The 12414-nt window shown below is 34.8% G+C and overlaps 1 protein-coding gene across 6 annotated transcripts in view; it reads right to left on the bottom strand.

The window, feature by feature from the left end:
* LOC110460202 (neuronal acetylcholine receptor subunit alpha-10-like) overlaps nucleotides 1-12414 on the bottom strand; it is a 96434-nt gene that overhangs the window by 42778 nt on the left and 41242 nt on the right. For 2 of the 6 annotated variants that reach the window (XM_021512991.1, XM_021512985.1), the window contains exon 1: nucleotides 10728-11190. The exons of 1 other annotated variant lie outside the window; for it this stretch is intronic. The gene's annotated coding sequence lies outside the window, so the exon portion shown is untranslated. Of the gene's footprint in view, nucleotides 1-1904; nucleotides 1927-4829; nucleotides 4849-10727; nucleotides 11191-12414 lie in introns of those variants that run through there. 3 more of the 6 variants (XM_021512986.1, XM_021512990.1, XM_021512996.1) reach the window with 3 other exon arrangements.

The following is a 12414-nucleotide window of genomic DNA, read 5'->3' on the forward strand; positions in this document are numbered from 1 at the left end:
ATATTCTTACCTTAGTGAGTTGTAGTATTCCAAGTACATGTAGTCATATTTCGGAAGAAAAAAACACGTATGCCAGAGAGTTATGTACGATATCTGGAATTGTACGTTTGTTTTAAAAAAAAGTTTTAACAGATATGTCAGAACCGTTAAATAAATGTTTCTGACGGGAATTTCTGAAGTTGTTGAACGCATGTATTTTGCGGATAACATATTCTTCTCTGCATGGTGATGTACACAACATATATGTGAGTATGTGTCATTGGTTATCTTGCTTTGGCTGTATTACATGTACCTGTACGCTAATCTCGTATTTGGTAAAATCGTAACTCTAGTGATGAAAGAACTTCGATTAAACTTGAGAGTTTTTACAGAAATCTCTCTTACGCTATCAGCACAGGTGTGGTAAATCAGTCAGCGGCTTGTGTCTGTCAGCACAGTTCGAAAACAATTTTGTTCATGAACAACCATTATAAACAACACAACAGTTATTTTCTTTCGGTGTGTAGTCACTTTGTGATTACGACATGATGTAAACCTTCAGGTATATTTTCAAACATACATCACTTCTTGTTGACATGTATACTCTAACTCGAGAGGACGATAAGACTAAAAAGATATAGAAAGAAAACATATGGGGTTAATTTGTTAACTGAACGCGGTCTGTTATTGCAGAAAAAAACCCAAAAAAACTAAAGCTACTTTATATGAAACAGAATGTCATGATCCAGCTTTCAACGTTGATACAGACAGTTTTATATTGGATTTGAAATCACAACCTTTCCAATGAACTGTGATCTTATCAATCTCTGCAACATTTGAACGAAATCAGACATTTATCCCCTTGTTTGCGTTCTCGACGAATTTAAACTCGTTGACACTTCTAGGTTTCAGCGTTAGCATATTTTTTGTATTGTTAAAGTTAAAAGTTAATGAAGTTTCGTTAGATCTGTAGTCAAATTATCAATTCCCTGTTCTTAAGTATATTCTTTAAGTTTAATTAGTCTATATTTTGTTATTGGTTTATTTGATTTTGATCCGTGAATTACCGTATGTTGCTTTCATTTATTAATTTAAATTGCTGCTCAGTTAATGAAGTGTGATAGAGTATAAAAGACTGCCCTTGTTTATGTCTTAGCCGTATCCTGTACAAAGAGATTTTTTTTGACAATTCAGAAATAAGCTTTCACGTCAAGGTCATAATTCAGAAATATTTTCCATGTTTGTGCTCATCTCAATGAGAGAGGTCATATGCATTATCGCAACCGGTACAAATTCCTACGCGGGAGCTTAGCACTCTACACCGTGGCCCTGAAGAAATGATAAAGTTTGAATAGATTTTACAAAGTCGTCTTCGACGGGTCGTATTGCAGTTTTGCCTCTGTCCTTCAGAGAGTTTTAAACTTGACCGCAGTTTCATAACAATCTGCTTACAAATGACGTCGAAAGTTTGAAAACAAATTGATAAACATGCTGACCTCATCTCCAGCAATATTTAATTACATAAACTTGAATCAAGCTTTAGTCCAAGCCGTGCAAAACTCTCTTGGTATACAGTATAAAAAAAACCTTTGGAAATAGCACAAACATAAGATATAGCAATCCTATGGAGATATCTACACCTTTGATAAAATTTCGAAAAAATAATGAAGCGGAATATAAAGATTTTATTTTTCTATCCTGCATTGATTCCGATTAAGGCTGTAGTATGGCGTTCCCCCCTCCCCCCCCCCTTTTTTTAATGTCTCATGTTCATTAAAACTAATGAGACATTACAATTATACTCTTGACGTGTGGAGAGCTTATACTAACTGGTTTATAGCAGCCATCAAGGTTTATATACACCAAACTAAAATGCAATATTATATTCATTAAGCCTTTGTTATAAAACTAAGATTCAGACATACCTCCAGACATACACTGGTGTGTAAAGTACCAGTCTTTAGTCGTATACACTGTTATACTTCAACTATATCGGATGTCCGATGTTAATCGGATGTCCGATGTTAAAGGACGGTCACAATGCGGACAGTAATTACCTTCCCAGACATCTACAACGACTGGACGCCGTCTCTAAAACACCAAGCATTACTTCCTGGTCATGTAATTTGATAGAAAGCCCAAAAGGGATCCATTACCTTTTAACTATTGTTTGTCGTCCAAGGCTATATTTTACTACGACCATAAAAGACGAAATAGTAAATTTTCGGCAGTTCGTATATATACAAAATGTAAAATACGTATTCTCTGACGTAGGACGATGGAGAATTTAATTCAACGGTGGAGTTTCTTTTGTTATTCCAGCAATTGCATTACTATAATATGCGTTAATATAAGTTTGTAGACGTGTTATATATAATATAAGCCCTAAGAGTTTCTATTCATGGAATTTCTAAAATTCAGATTTTGTTATTGAGCCCTTTTTCTTCGTCCGGAAAAAAATCACCTTCCTAATCGTATGCCGTTTTAAATACCTTTATTTATTGTCACATGATGTGAACGAGTTTGAGAACAGAATCCGTACGTGAGCATGAGAATGGTTTCATGAATAAGGGTCCAAATGTGGTCCAAGTATACATGTATATAGTGATTTTTAGAGACAGTACATGATTTTGGTCTTCATGTGCGGTCCTTTTGTATACATATTTCCATCCAAATAACGAGTGAAGTGAAAATTCAGAATAAATACTAAGTAGATTTTCGTCAATTCTTTCGTCTGAAATATTTTACTTCTGACGGTTTGAACAGTATTAATAACAATGTCTTGTACATGTATATTCGTGAACAGGCCTTTCATAAGCCTTGCAGAATGCATCACAAAAACACCAAACAGTGTGTGATTTATGTGCATCGCCTAAACCGCTTTCCTCTAGAGGGCATGACATTCACACTCATGGTCGGGGCAATCAATAACATGGCGTTGTGTATCACAATTACATAAGGAATGCAAAATCTAGGGTTCCCACCGGACGGGTTGAATTTGCAATTCAAGAACCGAGCTATCACCTTGCATGTATAGATTACACACAAAGACAAAAAAAACTGATTTGACGATATTTCCCGACATTCTTTTTAAAATAGTATAAACAGTTTTATATTGTATGCTGACGACATTCACACAACTGTTGACCTTAATATATTCAAAAAACTTTTCCACGTTCATTTTTTAAACATCGTTGAATAATAATTCGATGGTCTTATAAACCGCTTTATTACAACCTAGTCGTAGTTTCTCTCAAAGTCATTCACAACTATTATCCGTTGTTATAGGGCCTTTGCAACCAGTCAATATCTTTCTCACGCCATGGGGAGCATACAGTCGGTGCTGCCATTTTGGCTCTCACAGATAACATTCAACAAATCTAGCTATGCCAAACCACTTACTCATTTACAGCTGAGTAGACTGGAACAAGCGTGATAAATTACACTATCATCTCCTACGTCGATTGTACGTATTTCCCCAGACAACACTATTACAGAAATGTTCCAGAGTGAATATACAAAAATAGTTTTACTACATCCCGTGATTGTATATCGTGCAAACCTTTTTCAGTGATCTGTTAGAAAGTATCTCTCCTGTGTTTCCACCAGTTGAATTACGTTAAAAATTGGCCAATGAAAAGTTTAATTCAGTGATTCATATCATGACCAGCTTGCCACTTTCTACTTTCCTTTCAGCATGAACTCTCTTGTAAAATAACGGTAAATATGTAAATGTTTTGCTTGTTTTGTGTGGGGGCTTTCCTCTGCAAACGAAGCGAATTTTGTTTTTCCGTTCCGAAAAAAGATGATTTATGTCACGGAAGACGACAGATAAGAAATAATAGTAGAGTTAACAGCGCCCCCTTCTGCAAATTCATTGAGTTTCCGTTAAATCTGTCTTTTTCATTTTGCATGCAAATTGCCTAGGAAGGCCAACTGAAAGAGGTTCAATGTTGAAATAGTCGAACTCAAATAAATTGTAAATGATATCATGGCTCATCTACATTTTTGTTTTTGTTACTCCCATCTATACAAATCATCTTGATTAAGTCGTCAAAGGCCCAATTGGAAAATCTTGTGTAAGTATTCGCGTAAACGAGGCCATTAACATTATAGGAGAACATGCATATCAATCGGTTTTAGATCTAGAGTGTTAACAGAAAATGAGCAAATCCTTGGACCGATAACAACCATCTTTTAACTAACATTTCAAACATCATCTAGATGCAAACAATATAATGGAGTATAAGGGATGGTGTCTGGCTTCATTCTAATAAACAACATCGACACCTCCACAAAAACATGCAAAAATGGCATGTTTGGAAGCATTATAAGAACGCATTAATGTAGATATCCAGACAATGGAAACTCATACACATGGAGTCAGCAACTGTACGGTCTTTTGCTGGGCAATCCAATCTATCAACTGTAACGCTGGTTTTGTATATATGGTCATCGGTTCAATGCAGGCAACATGGACACTGATTCTCGCGACTGGTCTGCTTCTAATCTGCCTCTATTACATAACCTGACTAGTGAGGTGTCGTTTGTGAGGACAGGTTTGTCCATAAAATGCCCTGCAGTCTGTAGATTGATGCAATAGGATTTGTCAATTTACACCCACCTAGTAATTTATGAAAAGGGTTTATGCCGAATTATAAGGGTTGAGATTGACAATTTTGTGAAAAGCTGCTGACACAGAATTTCAAATGTTTTTTAACTAAACATGAAATTTGGGAACTTCAGTATACAAACTTAGGGAGCAATCGACATCTACACATATATTAACTAAAACAAGTCGCATTATCTCGAAATAGATAACTTTATAATTATTTAAACTTTTTCAATACCTCGATCAGTTGTGCATTCATGAGGCGGAAGTGGCACCATAAAGTCTTTCAATCGATCTTCTGATTCGCAAAGGTGCAACACGGTCCTTCATCTTATTTTAATCAGAAGCTAAGGTAAAAACAACATTATTATGAAGAAAACATAGTTTCGTAGTTGTTGACCTACAGTAGCATAACTCGTTCCGGGTGATTGACCTAAGAATCCCCGTACCACTACCAAATACTAATACATAAGTAGCAAAGGCTGTTCTTCAGGCATGATTATAGCTATGATAATTCATTTCTGAAAGGAAAAAAAAGATACTTTTCGGGACTCTGATGATAAGTTATAAAAGAAGAAATAAACAAAATAGAATCAACAACAGTGTTATGGGTGTACAGATCCAGCGGGTATAGACTGGGATTCGAGCTCCGGACTTAATATTCCTATAATATCGCCCCAACCTATTGAACCGATCGAGCTCTACTTTTTTTTTTTAAGGTGTCTTTTTTTTATTATTATTATTTTCAATTTTTTGTTTATGACATAAACATATATTTATACATACAATGTACATGGGCGTCCAGAATCGCCTTTATTAGATCAAGTATCAGTATTCGTCATACATACATATTAACAAATAAGTATAAATTCACATTTTTGATATAAAAATAAACTTCCGGATATTCTTGTCCGTACTCTATTCTAATTATAATTGCATCATTGTCGAGCTATACTTGGTTAACTTATGTCTCCTTCCCCAAATGTACAGTGTATTACAGTTTTATCTTCAACAAAATTAAGGGTAGTTACGCAAAATACAAAGTGCAGTGGGACAGGGCTCCTTAAACCACGACTAAAATTGTTTCGATCCATTAAATAACAAACGTTTATCGTCCGTTTATATGTTTGGGGGTCGTGTCTACACAAACGATAAACTAAGTAAGGTCGACCACAAATTCTAAGATCCTTACATTTTCGTTTACGATATAAAAGAAACATCATGTTTTAATCTGTCATCTTTTGAAAATAAACTTATAATGACTTGATTATTGATTATAATGACGGAATTATTTGCAGTGACCAATACCAGTTGTATATAGATAGATACAGATGAACGTGAGATTCACACATGTGATGCAATAGGATACAATATCAGACAGCATAATAAAAGTGTGTTCATCCTTCTACGACTCGCTGTCGAAACAGAGGGGAGAAACATAAAACACCTTAATATGATACAGTATTGTATGAAGTAATGAGTGAAGGGTGTACATTCTGAACAGAAGATATAAATGTGGCTATCAAAGTTAACAGTTAAGGTTTGAAATGTGCACCTTGTCTCATGCCAATCTTTTTTCTACATTTGCAAATTCATCTCTGCTTATACATATCAAATTAGCATCTTAATATTCACCACAGCAGTCACCACTCATTTATCTCTTGTTTAGGACGTTATACAATTGTCCATAAACTTGTCAATGCCTATTTACATGATAAAGGTAATGTGACTCTATATCTTAAATTTTGACATTGACAAATAAAAGCGATATACTTTATATTCATTATGCAATCATCTTTGTGTATCAATGCAATTTACTCATTTATAAAACCATGTGCTTTGAGGTGTCACGCTGACAGGTTTGAAGAGATCGAAAAAAGGTACAATGACAATCCTCTGAGAATACCAGTCAATAACTTCAGTCAGCGTTATTAGTGCTTGATAGGTCAGGAAAAGGTCACGCCTGGCCTCCCGTAATCCTACTAACAGTTCTTGCACAACTCATTGGTTCTGTTAATTTTTATCAGTGCATCTGTTCAATACATGATATATGAGAAGAGCATTAAAGGCAATTGTGTAATGACTATTAGTATTTCCTGCCGATGCACGGGTCCGACCGCTAATACAAAGAAACATGAGATGTTTGTCTGTATCCGACAAGTACAACGATCACATCATTAGTAGTACCAGGCACTTACCTGGACTAAGTATGTCCAAGCATTGTTAGCTTATAAAATCAAACATTCAAAATTCAAATCCGACATTTTCCTTAAACGTTTAAACGTTAATGATACACATGTTTAAATGTTTGAAGCTGTCAGATCATCCACGTATCCATAATTGGTGATAATTTCCAACAAAAATTTGGTAAATATATAAGATAAATGAGCTTTACTTTGATGACGTTAAGCGTATCATGCTTCCCACAACTTAGCAAAAAAGTGCATGTTTATTTACTGAGACTGGTTAGTGACCAACCGCATAGTTAGCTTACATCAAAGATCATCTCTCCCGCATTATACTATGAATAACAACAGCACTAAATTTCAGTCGTTGATTTGATTTTGTTTTTTATCAAGTGAAGAGTAAAATTACTTCTTTTATTTCTTTTGACACCTGAGACACCTTTATAGCTAAAAGATCCTCTTATTATTTGTGTATTTTACATACAAGAACCGTGAATCTCATTGAGGGTTACACATTGCTTGCAGATGCCTTACTGAATCATTAAGCCAATTAGCTGTACATAACTGCTAAACACGATATCTTTGATACAGCAGTTCAGTCTACGTTATACACTTGTAACACATACTAATCTAAGAGTAGTCCCAGACACTTAACTTATAAATGTACACCAATAGCTAAGACATGATTTTCGTTTTGATACACTGCCACTTGCTGTGGTCTTTGATCGTTTAATTTCGAATCTAAATATCATAATACCCCCACAGTATTGCTTAAAGATATAATGGCCATTACGACTCCTTGCCTGCTAATGCTCTAAGTATTAACAAAATCAGTTCATGATTCATGGTAATGTATCAACCATAACTCATGTATTTAATTCAAAATTATCGGTGCTCACATTAACCTTCCGTCACAGCACGCTGGTGTAAATCTCATTTCCTCAAGTCAACAGGAAGCTGTTTCACTTCGTTTTCCTATTTTTGATACACAAAAAAAAACAGCAAAGTAATTCATAAGACTAAATTCCCTCCTTTGATTAGAAGGTCGGTCGTGGTGTTAGTATTAACCCTCAAGGCAATGTTGGAATTCCTTTATATACTCCAAGAATAAATCCCAGCATCGGTTAAGACCTTATGAATCATCTATTATTAACTATATCTATTGAGTGCAACCTTATTATAAGTTGGATGAGAAACAGTAGGTAAAACTATCTTCCAAGTTATGTATCCCTTACTTATTTTTAGCGGCCAATTAATTTTTTCTCGAATTCATCTGAAATCGAAATTGACAAATTTTAACTCGATCGCAAAAAGTACTAACATTTAAGAAGAACTAAATAATTTACAATGCCAGACTTGAATTTAACCACAGCGCATATTTTCCCAAAACGTTGTATATGCAAAAAGCTGTGTAAAGTATGTTTTCCAAGATATCGATTTTCCCTTTCGTTACTAATGAGTGTCGATCTAACTTTCTTTCAAAGAAAAAAAAACATCCTTTTCAACCAAATCGATTCTCTTATGTAACATACCAGCGTTATTCAACTTAATTAGCTGACTTAAAAGCTTGCTGTTTTGAAAACATTAATTTAAATTAAAAGTATAATTAAGATATAACTTACAGAACCATGTAACACTTATCCGTACGTGTTTGTTGTAGAATATATTATTATGTAACTTGTAGAAAAAAATATTTTTAATCAACTTTTGATATAATTTTCGTTCCAATAAACAGAAAACAAATCCCATTCCATTTTGATAAATCACGGCATTCATAGTTATCCACAAAGACAAGTTTGTGGGGGTTTTGGAAAATCAGCGTTTTTTAATTGATACAAAGGAAATCGACATGGGTTTCTACCAGCGCTATCTGAATCTGCTAGCAATCTCACCTAATTAACACTTAATTTGGCACTTACAGGTTAAACCTCATCTCCAAGCACTGCATGGCGTGAGAAATGTCTTACAGATAATTACAATCACTAGATCCAAGTCTTGCGGCTTAGAGAGACCTACTGTGATCGAACAGAATCTTTCATTACATGTCATTAGCTTTATTTGTGAACGTCATCTATTCATGAAACACAGTACTCCTTGCTGTGGAAAATTCAGTTACATGTAGTTGTAAGAAGAAATTTTCTCAGAAAGAATTAAAGAAAGAATAAAAGAAGAAGAAGAAAAGAAGAAGAAGAAGAAGAAGAAGAAGAAGAAGAAGAAGAAGAAGAAGAAGAAGAAGAAGAACTAAAGAAAGAAAAGAAAAAGTAAAAAAAGGAAGAAAGTAAAACCTATATTTAAAAGTCGTCATAAGAATTATGATGGATATCTTTTTTTAGTATTGACTACGTTTCTGGTTTGTACGGGTTGTCGTTTTATGTAGAGATTCGACAGTTTAAACGCGATGTGGATTTTATACATGTATTTCATGCAAACAAATTCTAGAATATTAAGCTGAAGGGAGAATATATAACTTACATTGTCTTATTATAGTTTCAGATAGATGTATGCTTATCCGTCTGCATAGAAATAATCTATTTCTTTTTCATCGAACTTAATTTGAATTCGATTGTACTTTTTTGTTTGAAGAATGGCAAAATGCCTCTTTAAATGTCAAAAGTTGTATTAATGCTAGATTAAGTTCGTCTTTTATGCCCAAATACTCATGTTAACCCATAACCCTTGTGTATAACTCCGGTTTGACTGTCTTATTTACTTGTCAAAAAGTAAAATGTTTAATTGAATTAGATTGACAAAAGAAAATGAGGCAAGGCAGAACTCCTGGTCATATATTTAAACCTTAACTGTATTGCATATGCATGCATGATTAACCATAACGAATGTTCAATAAAACACGATAGTTATCCAGCGCAAACAAAAAATGGAATTGTATTACATGAAAAAATCAAGGTTAAAAGCAAAGGAATTTACGTCTTTTTTAAGACCTTTTTTTAATTTATGATCAATCATTTTTAATATGAGTCTCTGATAACAATTAGGTTTTTCAGTCAAGCAGATGTACCGGAACGTGTGCTATCGAGTGTCCCCCGTTCTATCAAATGCACTTTCTGTAATGGAGATAATGAAAATATCTGCTTTGATACAGCCCGGTGCGTCTTTTGAATTTCATACATATCCTAATTACGTTTTATCTTTATACGTGATCTAAATATTTCAAAAAGATATACATCTGTAATTTAGTTATTTGAATTTTGCTCATTGCGAAATATAGAAAAGTGTATTCATGTTCAAAAGTGTATGCATGTATATACAGGTAAAAAATCAATTTAACTCTAAATCAACGACGAAGGAATGATATTGTAAAATATGTTTACCGGCCTTGATGCTCAATATGCAACGGAAGGTTAATGTGAACACCGATAATTTTAAATTAATATAGAAAAGTATTTCTCATGTACCATTTGAGAGTGTATGCATGTGGTGGTCATATTGGATTTCAAATTGGTTTCTAATAACAAGAATGTATCAGGACCCTGTACTGATCATTTCAACAAAATTCTGGCTTAATCTGTAAAATCTGAACTAAAGTTGAATTTAGGCTTACCAGATGGTTTCTATTGTGGTCTGATCTGATTTTCAATGTATATACAGGTCAAATCAATTTAACGACGAAGGAATACCTTTTTTCCCAACATGCGATCAAGAGAAATATTTTGATGATTCTGAGATATATATCTTTAGACATTCAAAACAAGTGTTCGAACACCATTTCTTAAAACACAAGAATCATACCATATGTTAAATCAGTTACCTACCCTTTGAAGTGTAAGAAAGCCAGTCCAAAGAGAATTGGCAAAAATGTTGAACCCAAAATTAAAAAGTCGTTTATCAGAATAGAATGTTATGCGATCGTCCCTGGACACAGTGCGTGCGATATAAATGAAATAGATACATATAGGGAATATGCTGTGTACTAGCAAGAAATGGCGACTTACCTTGGAAATCTCTGCGTGCCGAAATGTTTCGTCGCTACAGACGCACGTATAATCCATTCTATGGGATAGCCATGTGGAACGATATCTCAACACAACACACGTTTCCAGTCTGTCTTGTTCGTATTTGTTCCTGTCACAGAAGAAAGTAAATCTTTCGAAAATGTCAATCTGATAAAGTCGAGTAAATGAATCCGTGAGATTTCTTACAATCAGCACAATCGTATACCGATATTAACACTCCAACATAAAAACATTATCAGTCCGCATTTATTTTCCCATTTAATCGTAAAGCATACAAACACACTATCCTCTGCCCGTCTAAAGTAACAGTTGATTTAAACTAAACAGATTTCGGATAGTCCATCCAGAGGTGCATTAAATAGGCACCCTTCCCTTTAGAAGTCGACGGCACAACTGATTGTGCCTAATTGGTGTTTTGACGAACACGGGAACCGTTGAAAGCGTTACAGCTATGAGAAAGCGGACGGGATGAAAGCCACGCATTTGGCTCGATACATGCGTATAATACTATTATCACTAACGCTATTCTTTTCTTTTTTTTTTAAATGGGGGGAAACCGGAACACGCAAAGAAATCCAATGTGATCAGGCACGTGACCCCCTACCTTTTCACGTCCGATCGGGGAATAGAACCCCGGCGGCCTTTGGGAAATGAAAATACACTATCCACTGCGCCATCCGACCAATACATGATGTTATTTTATATTGGAGAGCTGTACTACATCGTGATTTGTTTTTCTAAAATAGTGTGTCTATGAAGCAGAAGACGCTTACCCTCCAGGAACGCATTGCCTTATTCTCCTAGTACCTTATTAAGGGTTCCCGAGTCAAGATTCCCTTCGTTCTTTCCTTGTTAAAAACACATGATTGTAACCTAAACGTAAATAACAACTCTTGATTTGAAATGTATTTTAGATCCCAAGGTTTTGACGAAGTAATTGCGACGGGTGCCACATGTGGGGCAGGAAATGTCGTAACCAGACGAGTTAATATGTTGTTATTCCTTTCGGTTTGGTTTCTGAGCAGTTCCTGTTATTTTTCTTATCTACTTTGTGTTGGAATGACTTTGTACTTCTGTTTCAACGCGTTTTTAATTTTCTCCCCTGTCGGTAGTTCAGATTTTCAAAATGTTGTGTTTTTTTTATTTCTTACAAAAAAGAACTGTTTGCGCTCTTGCCTCCATATGATAACATTTAAAGAACCAAAAATATCAAGTTTGAGTTGGAATTTGTTTAAAAATTGCAAAACTCGCATGCTTAAAATAAGCTTAGCCTGTCTTAAGCTTATTATGCTTTGAGTAATGTCTGTGAATTAGGCAGGTATTCTTCTGTACAGCCCAATAGTTTCATTCTCGTTAAATCGTCACTGATTGGTTAAATAAAGAAATATAACAAATATGGCACACACACAAAAACAAAAGGCTAAGTCAATCTTAAGCTGACTACGCTTTGAATAAATGGGTAAAGATGTCTGTGAATTCGGCAGGTATTCTTCCGCACTGCCGAATAATTTCATACGAGTTAAACCGTCGCTGATTGGTTAAATTGGTACAAAGGAGTCCATTTCATCACGCGACGAACGTGCTGAGGGAACCATCCTGTTTGATAGGCGGTACGAATAAATATAGGGTTAGACTAAAACGACACACCATAGGTGATCCGAGCTAG

This window comes from Mizuhopecten yessoensis, unplaced genomic scaffold (genome assembly GCF_002113885.1).
Source record: "Mizuhopecten yessoensis strain PY_sf001 unplaced genomic scaffold, ASM211388v2 scaffold10331, whole genome shotgun sequence".
NCBI lineage: Eukaryota > Metazoa > Mollusca > Bivalvia > Pectinida > Pectinidae > Mizuhopecten > Mizuhopecten yessoensis.